General features: G+C 38.7%; 1 protein-coding gene across 1 annotated transcript in view; it reads right to left on the bottom strand.

The window, feature by feature from the left end:
* The window catches only part of LOC150093820 (Na(+)/citrate cotransporter-like), a 221,918-nt gene that overhangs the window by 41,263 nt on the left and 165,132 nt on the right, over nt 1-15,523 (bottom strand). The gene's annotated exons all lie outside the window — the stretch shown is intronic.

Genomic DNA, 15,523 nt, shown 5'->3' with positions numbered 1-15,523 from the left:
ATAATTTGTTTTATGTAGTACTCTTTTAGGAAAGATAAAAAATGAATGCAAAGTAAAGGTTTAATAAATACTTGTACCTACATTATTTGCTGCAAATTTTTTTATCAAAAGAAGTTATCAAGAGTCATTTGAACAGTTTTAGTTTTTTTCTTATCGGCATAAATTCTACGATAACAAGCAAAACGACTCTCCAGACTTCAGTAAGGAAATAAAACAAGCAATAAAACATAAGGAAAAAACACTGCAAATATAATACATGATGGTACAAATTAAGTGGATATTGAATCCAACATTATTTCATAGCCGAATATAGAAACTACAAGAGTTTTGTGCAGAATATATAGAAACTAAACGTTTGGCAGATGCAAGCATAAGCAACCTTATGGCAACTCGTAGTAAAGGGGGTGTAAACTCCAGATCACTTACATTAGTATTTTTCATAAATGTAAAGCACATCTCCTAGAGGACATGTATGATAAATAAGACTTTGGCTCTCTCTTTCAGTAATACATGATGGTTTATTTATTTTCAGTTACAATCTAGAAATTATTGAACAAAAATAAAAAAACAACAACTAAACCATACTATACTGACATCGGAGGTCGCGGTATCTCTCAGATACAATTTACTGTCAAATATCATAAACCTTTACATAACACGTGTTAAACCAAACTGACAGCAAAAAACAGTGCGGAATTTCATTTGTAACATATGAATGCACAGCTACTCGTAACCTCCAAGCTATACACAGAATTGTGTAAGAATATTTACATTAAATTAAATATTTACATTAAATATTTACATTACATCGTAATAGAAATTGGTAGCTCAGTTGATGTGGCGTTTGCACACCGCAGCGCTTGGCCGCACGAAGGAAGACTTCGTTTCGAGTCTAGTCGGCGACTAGAAGAAATTTTTCTAAGCCTTAAGAGATAAATGCAAGGCGAATCAGAGTAGGAGAGAGAGAGAATTTAAGGAGTATGAGTGAGAGGTATGGGGGTGCTAGAAGAGGAGAGAATGGAAACAGTAGGAGAGACGGAATGCGAGAGAGATATGGAAGTGCTAGAAGAGGAGAGAATGGAAACGGTAGGAGAGATGGAATGAGAGAGAGGTATGGGAATGCTAGAAGACGAGCGGATGGAAACAGTAGTAGGAGAGACAGAATGAGAGAGGGATATGGAAGTGCTAGAAGTGGAGAAAATGGAAACAGTAGGAGAGAGGGAATGAGAGAGATGTATGGGAGTGCTAGAAGAGGAGAGAATGGAAACAGTAGAAGAGAGAGGTATGGGAACGAAAGAAGAGGAGAGAATGGAAACAATAGGAGCGAGGGAATGGTAAGAGGTATAATGTATGGCGACTCAATGATCCGTGGTGTTCAAGATAGGATGCGTGAGGAGTGTTTGCCAGGAGGAACAATAGAAAGGGTGGCTATGGCAATTAAGAGAGGTGAAAGGGTGGATGAGATGATTGTGATGGTAGGAACGAATGACTTGAGTGGTAATGTAAGTCGGGCAGCGAGAGATATGAGATTTTTGCTTGAGACTGTACGGAAGAAGACAGAGAGAGGAAAAATAGTGTGCGTGTTTGCCTAGGTATGATAATGATGAGCTGAGCAGAAGAGCGGTGATATTGAATGGCATAATAGCGAGAATGTGTGACAAGAGAGGACTGGTATATGTGGATGCTTGGAGTGCGTTTGAGGAAAGAGAGGAGTTGTATGCGAGAGACCGTTTACATTTGAATGAGGAAGGACGTAGGCATCTGGAAAGATTGCTGTTCTGAACGAGTCAGTGTGTCCCAGGGAGGATGATAGCAGGGGTGGCCTCTTGTGGGAATAGATACTTGGGAGAAGGGAGACAATGTCAGGTAACACTGAGCCCAGTGGAGTCTAGAAGGGATAAGGCTGGGTATAGAAACAATGGCATTTATATGCTGTATACTAATGCCAGGAGTATCCGGAATAAGGGAGAGGAATTGGTGGCGCAGATAGCATCAGCCTGTCCAAAAATTATTGCGATCACTGAGACGTGGTTGACAGAAGGGGATATAAAAACAGCAATAGAAGTCGCTGGGTATAGCATTTTTCGTCAGGATAGGAGGGGAAAGCGTGGTGGTGGGGTGCTGCTTATGATAAGTGATGACCTATGTCCTCTAAGAGTGGAGAATTTGGAAGGAAGTGAGACAAATGATTTTGAGAGCGTATGGTGTGAGCTAGAGGTAGGCAAGACAGGATATTTAGTGGGGTGTTGCTACAGACCCAGGAGCACAGAGGATGGGGACCAGGAGATGTTTAGACAGCTAAGTTTGGCAAGTGCAAGAAGAATGATTGTTATGGGAGATTTTAACTTCAGTAGTATAAATTGGAGAGAGGAACATGCATGTAACAATAGGGGAATGGAATTTCTAGAATTCTTGAGGGACAAATGTCTTAGGTAACATGTAACAGAGGGAACAAGAGGTTCAAAAATTTTGGATTTGGTTATAGCATCAGAAGAGTTGATAATAACTGAGTTGACGTCTCTCCCACCAGTTGGAAAGAGTAACCATATGGTGTTGACATGGAAAATGAATAGACATGCAGGAGTATCAAAGAGACGGGAACTTATGTGGAATTATAAGGCAGGTGATTATAATAGTCTTAGACGTCAACTTCGGGAAGTTTCATGGAGGGAGGAATTGGACGGCCGGGATATCACCAGTGCGTGGGAAATTGTGAAAGAATATTTGTTATCAGCAATGGTAAGTTGTATACCACGAGTGAAGAAGAGGGCGCAATTTGGAGTAAAGTGGATGACAAACAATGTTAAACAGGAACTGCAGGCGAAAAAGAGGCTATGGAAGAGATATAAGGAGACAAGTGAAGAGAGGATGGGTGAAGAATATGAGACACAGGCCAGAAGAGTGACTCGTGTGGTAAGGAAAGCGAAACTGGAATACGAGAGGAGATTGGCCCTAAGATCCAAAGAAAATCCTAGGGAATTTTTTTAGCTATGTGGCCAGTAGGAGGAGAAATGACTGTGGAAGAATGATATTGTGGGATAAAAATGGGAATAGAGTGACTGATGCAGAGGACATAGTGGAATTGTTCAATGAACACTTTATTGGAGTATTTCATCCTAGAGGAGTCAGTTTTAATGCTAGAGGGATAGGACTGGTACGAGGTCTGGAGGTACAGGAGGAGAGTGTGTTTCAGATACTGAGTACTCTGGATGTCAGTAAAGCTGTGGGACTGGATGGTATTTCGCCACGAGTTTTGAGAGAATGTGCTAGCGAATTGACAATACCTTTAACGTGGCTTTACAATGAAAGTCTGGCTTTGGCAAAGGTGCCCAGGGAATGGAAGGAAGGTAAGATAGTGCCATTGCATAAGGGTGGTAACAGACTGGAAGTGTCTAATTATAGGCCAGTCTGTGTGTCATCAGTAGTTGTTAAGATCTTGGAGAAAGTAGTGAGGGACCGTGTACAGCATTGGGCAGATGAGGGTAATGTTATCTGTGAGAATCAACATGGATTTGTGAAAGGACGCTCTTGTTTTAGCAATATGCTAGCCTTTTATAATAAAGTTACAAGAGCATTAGATGAGGGAAAGGCATATACTGCAATTTTCTTGGACTTGGCGAAGGCATTTGACAGGGTGCCACATGATAAGCTGATATTTAAGTTGCAGCACATGGGTCTGGATGTCAGATTGGTCAACTGGATTCAGGATTGGCTGTCTGATAGGTATTAGAGAGTTGTGTATGGTGGAGCAGTTTCCAGGAGGCAGAGGGTTACAAGTGGGGTCCCACAGGGCTCAGTACTGGGACCTATATTGTTTAACCTTTATATCAATGACATAGCCAGTGGATTGCAGGGGGATATTCAGTTGTTTGCGGATGATGCGAAGCTGGGAAGGATTATTAGTAATAGCGCAGATGTGGTAGCCCTGCAAGAGGATTTAAATAAGCTAGATAGATGGGCAAATGAATGGGGTGTCAGTTTAATGCAGCAAAATGTAAGGTCTTGAGGTTTGGGAAACATCGATGGGATGCTGCATACTCTATGGGAGGAGTTATACTGGAGGAAGTAGGGGAGACAAGAGATCTGGGGTTGATGATTGATAGAAACCTGAAGTTTAGGGGACATATTGCAAAGGTGGTGAAGGTAACACAGAGGATTGCTGCTATTATGAGAAGGACACTCACCTGCAGAGATAAGAGGGTTATCATTCCGTTGTATAAGTCTCTGATCAGACCACACTTGGACTATTGTTCTCAGATTTGGTCCCCAGGATTTGAAGGGGATAAATTAACTGTGGAAAGGATACAAAGACGGATGACAAAGATGGTTTCAGGACTGTACAAGGATAGTTATGAGGATCGGCTGAGAGAATGTGGACTCCAGAGTTTGGCGGATAGAAGAAGGAGAGGTGATATGATTGAGACTTTTAAACTGTTGAGAGGTGGTTACAAGGTTGACACTGGGGAGTTCTTTCGCTTGGTTGATCAGCGGGAAGGAGTGATGACAAGAGGCCATCCCTGGAAGTTACGAAAGGAAACTGTGAGCAAGAGGGTAAGGAGTGGTTTCTTTGTGTGGAGGGTGGTTGAACCGTGGAATGCATTGCCTGATGGAGTGGTGGGAGCGAGAACGGTCAGTGACTTTAAAGAGTGGTATGATAAACTTTGTGTTTCTCAGGGGGGGACCTCCCCTCGATGAGTCTTGACAGACTTTATGTCTTAGGAAGGACCTCCCTCGATGAGTCTTTTGACTCCTTGGAGGCCTGAATAATAATAATAATAATAATAATAATAATAATAATAATAAACATATTGCATGTATCTGTCAGATCAGCTGTGAGCTCTGCAGGGTTAAAGGCGCGTCAATCAAAACTCTTGCCGCATATATCAAGAGATAGCCGCAATTAATTTTGCCGCGTTAATCAAATTCCACGTTAAGCAAAACCACGTTAAGCAAGGGATACCTGTATTTATTATATCTGGTTACAAAACTGAATACAAAATTTAAAAAAAATTACTTTATTATTATTATTTGTCATCTCCAGGGAGTCCAAAGACTCATCAAGGGAGGGCATTGATGACTTGCCATAATAATCATAGTGAATGTATTTCTTATGTCCTCCAAGGAAGATGTTCATAGATTTATCCATTGTAGGCTAAGTCACAGCCTCAGGGAACTTGGAACACTGTAACTGTGACTTAGTGGATCAGCGGTCCTAACTGACCTGTGGTTTAAATGTGGTGTGATGGTTATATACTTATGATTACTTCTGGATTCATTATAATTTGGGTGAATCCTCATTCCATTCACCCAAGTTGTCCAAAGGAAATTTTAGATTAGGTATGAATAATAATTTAAAAGTACAGAGTTAAGCATTATACAGGCGATTCCCAGGTTATGGACAACCAGCTTATGGTGTTCCTTACTTATGAACGGGCTCCCAAAGCTCCCCATAAGGATAATTAATAATTAAATCAGAAGAACCAGAGCCAAGAAAGTTTATGACAAAAGAATTAGCTGAAGCCTTTTGTCTCAAGGAAGCAGGATTTGCTAAGCTTGATCCCAACATTGAGCAGTTTACAAAGGTTTACCATGCAGTTAGTAAGAACATCAGCTGCTACAAGGCCATTTATGATGAAAAAAAGAAATAGGCTATGCAAACAACCCTAGATATCTTTTTCAAGAAACCGACTTCAGAGTAACAGAATCAAATCCTGATTATCCAGCACCCACTCCATCCTCTCCAGCACCATCTCCATCATCATCTTCCGATTAATGTTAGCCTACCTTCTTGCCTCGAAAATGCTCCTGCAAGTAAGCAAGACACTGATGCAACATTAATATTCTTTTTTGAAATTTCTCCTATCTCCTATCTAAACTTTTTGTATGAGTTTGTTTTTATGTTCTGTTTGTTTGAATTAAAAGAAAGAGCACAATAATTTCTGTAACTTATTATTACAGTATTATACTGGATTATTATTGCCACATATGAGCCATTATAGTATTATTATTATTATCATATATGCACTGTTCATCAGGGACTCAAGTTACATAGAAATCCGACCTAAATACATTCTCAGGAACGTATTTTGTCCGTAATCCTAGGGAGTGCCTGTATACTTCATTTACTAATGATCAGAATTAGTAAATAACACAAATCATAATCACTACATGCTTAATAATGCCAAATACATTGTAATTTCACACACACACACACACACACACACACACACACACACACACACACACACACACACACACACACACACACACACACACACACACACACACACACACACACACACACACACACACACACACACACTATTGCCATTAGTGAGACAAGGAATATATATAGATGTGATAGAATATTCAGTCTAAATAGTAAATAATAATATTTGGTTAACCGATCAAGTGTTGATCAATATTTTATTAATTAACTGGACCAACTAGTTTCGCCACACTTATCTGTTGGCTTCTTCAGGGCACTAACATATAGGTTTAAACACTCTCACAATTATGCGTAACTGCAAAACTGACAAGAATAAAAACTGACTAGAATAATTACAAATGAAATAGTATCGAACGTGAGTGAAACACGTATCGCGTGTACAAGATCAGCTAGCTGTTGCTGAGGAACCTTCTGTAGTTTGTATTAAAGTTCATTTCTTCCGTTTTTAAGGCTCTGATTAGGGTTTTCCATATCTCTGGCAGTATTAGGCCTTGATTTCTGTTAAGGTTCACAGTAGAACGGGCGACTGTGGCTGCTTCTTTGAACATTCTTGAATGGTAATCTTCCTCTAAGTAGGGGGAACAGCTTTTGTCCCACTCGATGACATGGTTAGTTGTGGAGAAATGAGACGATAGCCCAGAAATGTCCTGTCTGTTGTTTTTGACATAGCCAATATGCTCCTTTTGCCTGATTTCGCGGCTTCTCGAAGTCTGTCCGATGTAATTAGAGCCACATGAGCATGGAATATTATAGACTCCAGCATATTTGTAGAAAGGATGGTTGTCTTTTGGAGATCTTAGTAGTTTACGAATAGTATCTATAGGTTGAAATGCTACTCTTATTTTGTGTTGTTTGAGGAGATTGGCGAGCTTGTTGGAGATGCCACTTACATACGGAATTGCTATCGTTTTTATATATTGAATCTCTTCTTGTTCTCTTTGTGGTGGTTCAGAGAAAAGGATTTTATTGACTAGTCTTCTTGGATAGCCGTTCAAGTACAGATTGTTTGAAATAAATTTTAACTCATCTTGAAGGGTCTTGTTGTCCGTTGAGATGCAAATAGCTCTTTTCTTTAACATGTGTATAATGCTGAGTTTATGTGATATGTGGTGAGAGGAGTTAAAATGTAGGTAGCGACCTGTATTGGTCGGTTTTCTGTAGACCGATAGATTTAAACTGCCATCAGTTTGTTTTTTGATTAAGATGTCTAAAAATGGAAGTTGTTTTTCTCTTTCTCCTATCCACCAGACTCTATAATTTGCATTCTGAACCTTTCGCCATCTGTTCGTCCTTTTGAAAACCAGGTGACCAAATCGGTGCAGAGTGGTCCATGTGTGGCCTAATCAAAATCTTATACAATAGAACAAGAATCTCCTTGCTTCTTCATAATGCAGTTTTAAATATGAATGCCTATTCAAAGAAAGTTCAGACACCCTATTACAATGTCCAAATTTAAATCAAAATAAACTGCTGCTCTATTGCAAGAGTTTGAGAGTTTTTATTATTATTATTATTATCTAAGACCCCATGGAGCCAAAGACTCATCCAGAAGGTCCTTTTGTCATACACACACAGCACATCATCATACCATGCCTTGAACACACTCAAATTCTTTGCGGACACCGCACTTCTGGCAAGGCATTCCAATTATTCATAACTCTGCATGCAAAAAACCTGCTTCTCGCTCCCTTGTTCACACACCCTCCTTATAGAGCTTACAGGGATGATCTCTTGTTTGTCCCTGAACTCCCACCATTTTATGAAAAACCCTCTTCAAACACTGATCCTATAACAATCCTTTACTAATTTGTAGGTCTCTATCATATCACCCCTCTTTCTCCTATCCACTAGACTGTAAATTTCATCTTCTCAACCTTTCCTCATATTCAACATTCCAGAGATCAGAAAGTACCTTAGTCAGTTGCCTCTGAACACTTTCCAACATCTCTTCGTCCTTTTGAAAACCAGATGACCAAATTTGGACACAGTAGTCCATGTATGACCTAATTAAAGTCTTATACAATGGAACAAGAATCTCCTTACTTCCACAAGTCAGTTGTCTCCACACCATTCCCAGAATTCTTTGTGTTTATTATTATTATTATTATTACGTGACATCTCCAGGGAGTCCAAAGACTCATCGAGGGAGAGTGTGGTAACAGCATCGAACGATTGATTCCCTTCCAACAACTAACCGCAGTCAAACTTGCTTAAGTTTTTGCTTCGACATGTGTCCCCTAAATTTCAGATACTTATCCATTATCATCCCCAGATCTCCTATTTCCTCCACCTCCACAATATATCCCCACCAAACATAAATTCTACATCCCATCTTTGTTTTCCAAATTTTAAAACCTTACATTTTGCAACATTGAACTCTTATTCCCATTTCAGTGCCATTCACTCAATTAATTTGAATTTTTTTTAGTTTGCTCAATTTCCCATACACTTCTTGCTCACTTACAGTCAGTCTCTCCTCTCTGTCATCAACTGCTCTCAATCTCTCTATGATATCACATCCATAAGAATGAAGGACCGTTATGAACTGTTCATTAAGTATCTCCACTATATCTTCTGCAGTAGTTGTCCTTATACCATTTTCTCCAATCAACGTCATCCTTTCATAATCATTCTTTTTTTTTTGCTGGCTACATATCAAAAAAACTCCCGAGAATTCTTTTTGGTTTTATTAGCTAGCTGCTGCTCATACTTCGCTTTTGCTACTCTTACCAACCAAGTCATCCTCTTTGCCTGGTCTTTGTAATCCTCATGGAATCAGTTATTACCACTTCTTTTATGCTGCCTCCATAATGCCTTTTTTCTCTGTATTGCATACTTAATCTCTTCATTCATTCATTTCTCAGCTACCTTATTTAACCTTCTGACCCTTGGAATACATTTAGACAATGCTTCTACTAGATAGATCTTGATTATCCCCCCAAGCTGCATTGATCTCTTTTCCAGCTAATGCAACATTCCATGCTACACCTGTGATCTGCCCCCCATGAGCTCTCATAACCACAGCCTTGTAGTTCAATATATACCCTTTTCTTACAGAGGTCCTCACACTGCTGGCAACCACCCAAGTAATCATTTCATGGTCACTCTCACCAACTGGAGGGTGATTTGACACCTCATTTATAATTACATCCTCTGACGAGATGATCAAATCCAAGCCCCTCAATCCTCATGTGCCTTCTGTTGCATACTGTTTGAGGTAGTTGTCCTTCAAAAATGCAAGAAAACTCTTCTATCTTCTCTGAAAATACAATATCGATTACATTTTATCCCTGTAACTACAACATTTTCTGGCAACCAGGTCTCGCTGATACCAATAATTTTTGGCTAAGTTGAGCTGACAAATGACAAAAACTCCTCTCCTTTATTTCTAATACTTCAGGCATTCATGTATATTCATTTCAACATCTCCCCTTGGGCCCACAGTTAACCTTACATAATGTAGTTACCTGTCCATTCTGATTCAAAATCTGGGAAACTGCACACAGCTCTTCACAATCATTACTGCACTCTTGGCCAACACTAACGAGGCTATTTGTACGCTAGAAGAAGAGCTTACCGCTATGCTAAATGATGATCTTTGGACGATCCTCTCCGACTTCTCTAATTATTCAGAAATAAGGAATTCCAAAAAGTACGTTGTCGGCACATCAAAAAATTCGAAAGTTTGAAAAAGAACTCAGCTAGCAAACCTCAACTGCCTCTCAACACAGTAATAAACCTGTCATCCCTAACCTTGAAGCCTGAAGCTATCGACACACTCTCCCTAGGTCACAGCTTCGCTATAACACCGAAAAAAATCCCTCATGAAGAAATAATGATTCAGTTAAAACGTAATATCTGCAACTTTCCCAACCATATTGCCAACAATATCAGACTAGATGCAGCCAGTGTTCTCACTAAAGCTAAACCTCCAAAATGCAACCTTTCTAAAGAAGAATTCAAAGCTCTACAGGAATTAAAAAATAACAGTAAAATAATAATTACTAAAGTGGATAAGGGAAATGCCACTGTAATTCTAAACAAAACCAACTACACAGGTAAGCTTTTCTCCTTGATATTAGATAGGTCTACTTACTTCTCTATAGAATATGATCCTACAGCTCCCAAATCAGAACACTCCATAGGCTCCTTAAGAAGGTTACTTCTTGGCCTGTGGAAATTACTAATAAACTAAAACCTTTTTTAACTCTAGACCCCCAAGAATATATGGACTTCCAAAAATCCATAAACAGAATGTGCCATTACGTCCCATTGTGGACGGCATCAATTCCCCCACATACAAACTAGCCAAACATTTAGCCAAAGTGCTCACACAATATACAGGTAACACACCTTCACACATTAAAAATTCAGCCCACTTTAAAGCCAGTATAGAAAACCTCTCACTCCAACACACTGACATAATGGTCAGTTTTGATGTCTCCTCCTTATTCACCAATGTTCCACTCAAAAATACTTTGGACCTCATCCAAGGCAAATTTCCTCCCAATATCTCAGCCCTATTTCAATTTACCATGAACTCAGGCAATTTCGTTTGGCAAGGAAAATTCTACAAACAAATAGAGGGGACTGCCATGGGTTCTCCACTCTCCCCACCTCTGGCCAACTTCTTTATGGAGACCTTCGAAGAAAAAGCCTTAAACTCGGCTCCACTTAAACCTATTGTTTGGCTACACTATGTAGATGATGTGTTTGCAATTTGGCTGCATGGCCTAGACACACTCGAAAACTTCCTTTCACACCTAAACAATCAACACCCCAGGATCCAGTTTACCTTAGAAAAAGAAAACAATAACAATCTCCCTTTCCTAGATACTCTGATTACACACCAGCCTAATGGATCCCTGGCTTTCTCAGTTTACAGAAAACCTACACATACAGGTAGACACATTCACCAGCATTCACACCATCCCCCCTCCCAACAATATGGGATTATAAAAACCCTATATAACAGGGCAAAATTAATCAGTTCAGATAACAATGCCCTTACTACTGAACTTATTCATATTCTTAACATCTTAATAGCCAATGGATACAACCCCCATAAAATCCAAAAAATATTAAAACCAGTTAACCCCAACCCCCCTCCACAACAAGGACTACTCTAAATCTGTCACTATTCCTTATATTCGTGGTACTTCTGAAAAGTTAACAAAAATCTTAAAAAAATATGACTTGACAACTTGTTACAAACCATATCAAAAATTGGCATCTCTTATCCACTCTCCCAAGGACCAGCCACTTCTTCTAGACCTAGCTGGAGTTTACCAGGTCCCTTGTAGTTGTAAACTGTCTTACTATGGCCAAACTGACAGGACTGCTAATATCAGGATATCTGAACATAAGAATTATATCCGTTTCCACCATTATAGCCACTCAGGACTTGCTGACCATGCCTTGGATACCTGCCAAAAAATATGTTGGAAGAAAGCTTCCTTACTACACCGCAGCAAGTTTAAATATGAGAGATTATTCTTAGAATCAGTGTTAGCCTTAAAAAACTCCCGAAACCTCGACAAATTTGGATGCATGAGACTACCCAAAATCTGGGAGGCTTGCATTCTTAGAACATGTCCAAACAGCCAAGATTAATACCCAATTTGGCCCACTAGGTGGCACCCTTTAGGACTCTAGGACAGACTTCAGTTGTTTTCTTCAGCCATTTTTGCTGAGTGTTAGTACCTGTGTGCACATTACATTAATTTTTATGTTCCCTGAAGATGGTAATGTAACATTACCGAAATATTGGAAGTATTAATTAAAGTTATTTCGTTAATATAATAATATACATTGTTATTACCTGGGATAGGTAAGCATGAGTTATGCACTCATACTTACCTATCCCAGGCTTGGCTAGACACATGCTTGATTGCTGCTTCTTCCCTAATATCTCTAGTTTCTCTGGTTTTTGCACTTCCAAACTCTCACTGAATAACACTTTCTCCTAGCACCTAATTCCAAAAAATCATTTAATTGCAACGCATCAGCCATATACAGTTCTTTATGTCCATCAAATTCACTGCACACCATTCCTCCTGCACTGCATAGCCTTCTCAGTGACAATAATGGCACCTTCTCTTCATATCCATTGTATCATTCCAAGGTAGCAGACTCACAATCTTTACTTTCTTACTCTTCATTTTCGCTTCTAACAGCTCTTTCATATCTTCTCTCATTGCACATTTTTTACCTTTCAAATCATTTCTGCCTGCCAAAACAATAAATTTGTTTGCTCCTTTCTTCTACAAACTTACAGCTTCACTGAAATCATTCATCTTTACACCTGGAAAATATGCTTTCGTCACTTACTCATTAAGTATACTTCTTATCATGAAATCCTCATACAATACTATCACTTTTCTCTCAGTTGCTTGCACTTTTATGCTTTTCCCATTCATTCTTTATTCCATTTTCCATCCTTCTGTACTACATGGCAACACATTGTCTGATTCACATAGGAATGTGTATGATGAAGCTGCTTTCAAAAATAGAAAACTCAGGATTCACAGTGGACTCAAAAAATAGTCCTGAAAAAAAGAAGAAATCATATAATAGACAAATAAGTCAGCAGTTGCCTTTAGAGAATTAAGGAAATGCTTATATGTAAATGTAGCTAATCATGGTAAGACTAGAAAATGTTCTAGTCTTAACATATATATAAACTGATAGAAACTGAGGAAAAATTGGAGTAAAAGGAATTAAAGATGATAATAGTGATATTAAAATGGAGATAAGGATATTCTAGAATAATTACTTTAACAAATTATTAAATGAAATAAGCAGTGATAGAACAGAAATAGAAAATGTCAAAGAGAAAGGCAATCAGGGATATATATAATACTTGTAGAAAAGCAATCAGGAAGCTGAAATGTGTGAATGCAGCTGAAGAAGATGATATTATTGTTGGAATAAGTGAAGCATGGTTGGATGAGGATGACATCCTGACAGGAATAGAGATGGAAGGGTATGATGCATTTTGTGAGGATAAAAAGGGAAGAGGAGTGCTATTGATGATAGAGAAAGGGTTATGTCCATATAAAGTAGAGATGCAAAAGGGAAATAGTGCAAGTGGTTTTGAGACAGCATGGTGTGAGATAGAGGTGAATAGAATGAAATACTTAGTTGGATGTTGTTATAGACCTGGTAATATGGATGGTAGTGACTGTTAAATGTATAATCAAATTAGCCAAGCAAGCAAATAAGAAAATGATGATTATTATAGGCGATTTTAACTATGGCAATATAGACTGGAATGATGAGATAGCAACTGGAAGTAAAAAAAATGAGTTTCTTCAGTTTCTGAGAGACAACTACCTCAGAAAGTATGTAACAGAGGACACACTAGGATTAAGGGTCTTGGATTTGATCATCTCATCAGAAGATATAATTATAAATCAGGCATCAAATTACCCACCAGTTGGTGAGAGTGACTATGGAGTGGTTACCTGGATGGTTGTCAGCAGTGTAAGCAACTATGTGAGAAAAGGGTGTATGTGGCTGGTGATTATGTAGAGCTCAGGAGAAAGCTTGCAGGTGTAGCATGGAATGAGGAGTTAGCTGGAAAAGAGATCAATGCAGAGTGGAGGATATTCAAGAGCTATCTAATAGAAGCAATGTCTAAATGTATTCGAAGGGTCAGAAGGTTAAATAAGGTAGGTGTGAAATGGATGAATGAAGAGATTAAGCATGTGATACAGAGAAAAAAGCATTAAGAGGAGCATAAGAGAAGTGGTAATAACCAATTCCATGAGGATTACAATGACCAGGCAAGGAAGATGACTTGGTTGGTAAGGGTAGAAAAAGTGAAGTATGAGGAGTAGTTATCTAATGAAGCAAAAAATCCTAAGAAGTTCTTTCGATACGTAGCCAGCAAAAAAAAAGAGAATGATTATGGAAAGCTGACATTGATTGGAAAAATGGTATAAGGACAACTACTGCAGAAGAAATATTGGAGATACTTAATGAGAGGTTCATAAAGGTCATTCATTCTTGTGAATGTGACATCATGGAGAGACTGAGAGCAGTTGATGATGGGGAGGAGAGACTGACTATAAGTGAGCAAGAGGTGTATGGGGAATTGAGCAAACTTGATGTTAATATGGCTGTGGGACTTGATAATATATCACCACGTATTCTGAAGGAATGTTCGAGGGAGTTGACATCTGCCTTGACATTTTTCTTAATATGAATCTTGCACTGGGTCAAGTTTCAAAGGAGTGGAAGGAGGGCAAAACTGTGCCGCTTCATAAGGGAGGTGATAGAACTTACCTCCTCAAAAAATAACCTGTTCTTTTGTAAGTAATGGAATGCCCAATAAGAAGGAATCATTATCCTTCAAAGTGGCCACTACATCATTGGCATATGCTAATACCTTATTTTGCTTCATAGTTGAAGGAACTGTTATTCCTCGAACAGCATGTGTACATTACATAATCTGTTCCAAATATGCAGGGCAAGAGAGCAGCAATAGAATGCATGTTCTACTGTTTACAATTGGTAACAGATGTCATAGATTTGATCTCCAATGTTGAAATACCTCCATTTGATGGTGTTGACTGGAAGGCGGCCATATGCAATTCTCCAAGCAAGATCCTACTTGTTAGGGTATCCTTGGAACTTCCACAAATTGTGAAACAAAGTATTGTTGTCAGTACCCAACTGTGGAATTTCACGGCAAAAGAGATTAAAGATTTCTTTATACCAAATTTTACTTTTTTTTATGGGAAGAATGTCAATACCAGAATGTTTTAGCAATCTTAAAGTTAAGCACAAAATGTTGTAGTATTCAGGAACAATTTCAGCTTTTGGATCTATATAATCATTAACTCCAAATAGGGGAAGATGAAAACCTAGGTAGTACAGGAGCCAGTCTGCACATGTGTGATTATTCTGCATATTTTATGGATTTTTGAAACTGTGTTACTTGAATAACAGAATTTTAAAAATGGAAGCCCAAATCCTCCATGCTTCTTTGATAGTTGAAGAAATTCCTTTTTAACTTCTTGGTATTGGCTGGACCAAAAAATATGCACAGGATTACTATATAATTGTTTTTCTTCAGCTTCTGTGATATCTGTAATATTTATTAAGTATAACTGGGCAGGAAAGATTATGGTTTTGAGTAGTATGGCTTTAGAAGAAAAGGAAAATGGCCCTATATTCTAGTCTTCTAACTTTTCTAGGTTCTTCTATATGAGTTCTTGGACTGGTAGGTAATATTGGGTAGGTGGAGAACAGAATTCCAGGTATAATGAGGGGGATTCTCTCTCTCTC

Source organism: Typopeltis vanoorti, chromosome 23, assembly GCF_054136105.1.
Source record: "Typopeltis vanoorti isolate ZY-2024b chromosome 23, IOZ_Tvanoo_1.0, whole genome shotgun sequence".
Lineage (NCBI taxonomy): Eukaryota > Metazoa > Arthropoda > Arachnida > Uropygi > Thelyphonidae > Typopeltis > Typopeltis vanoorti.
Note: the sequence above shows the minus strand (reverse complement) of the source record. Positions and strands in the feature narration are given on the sequence as shown.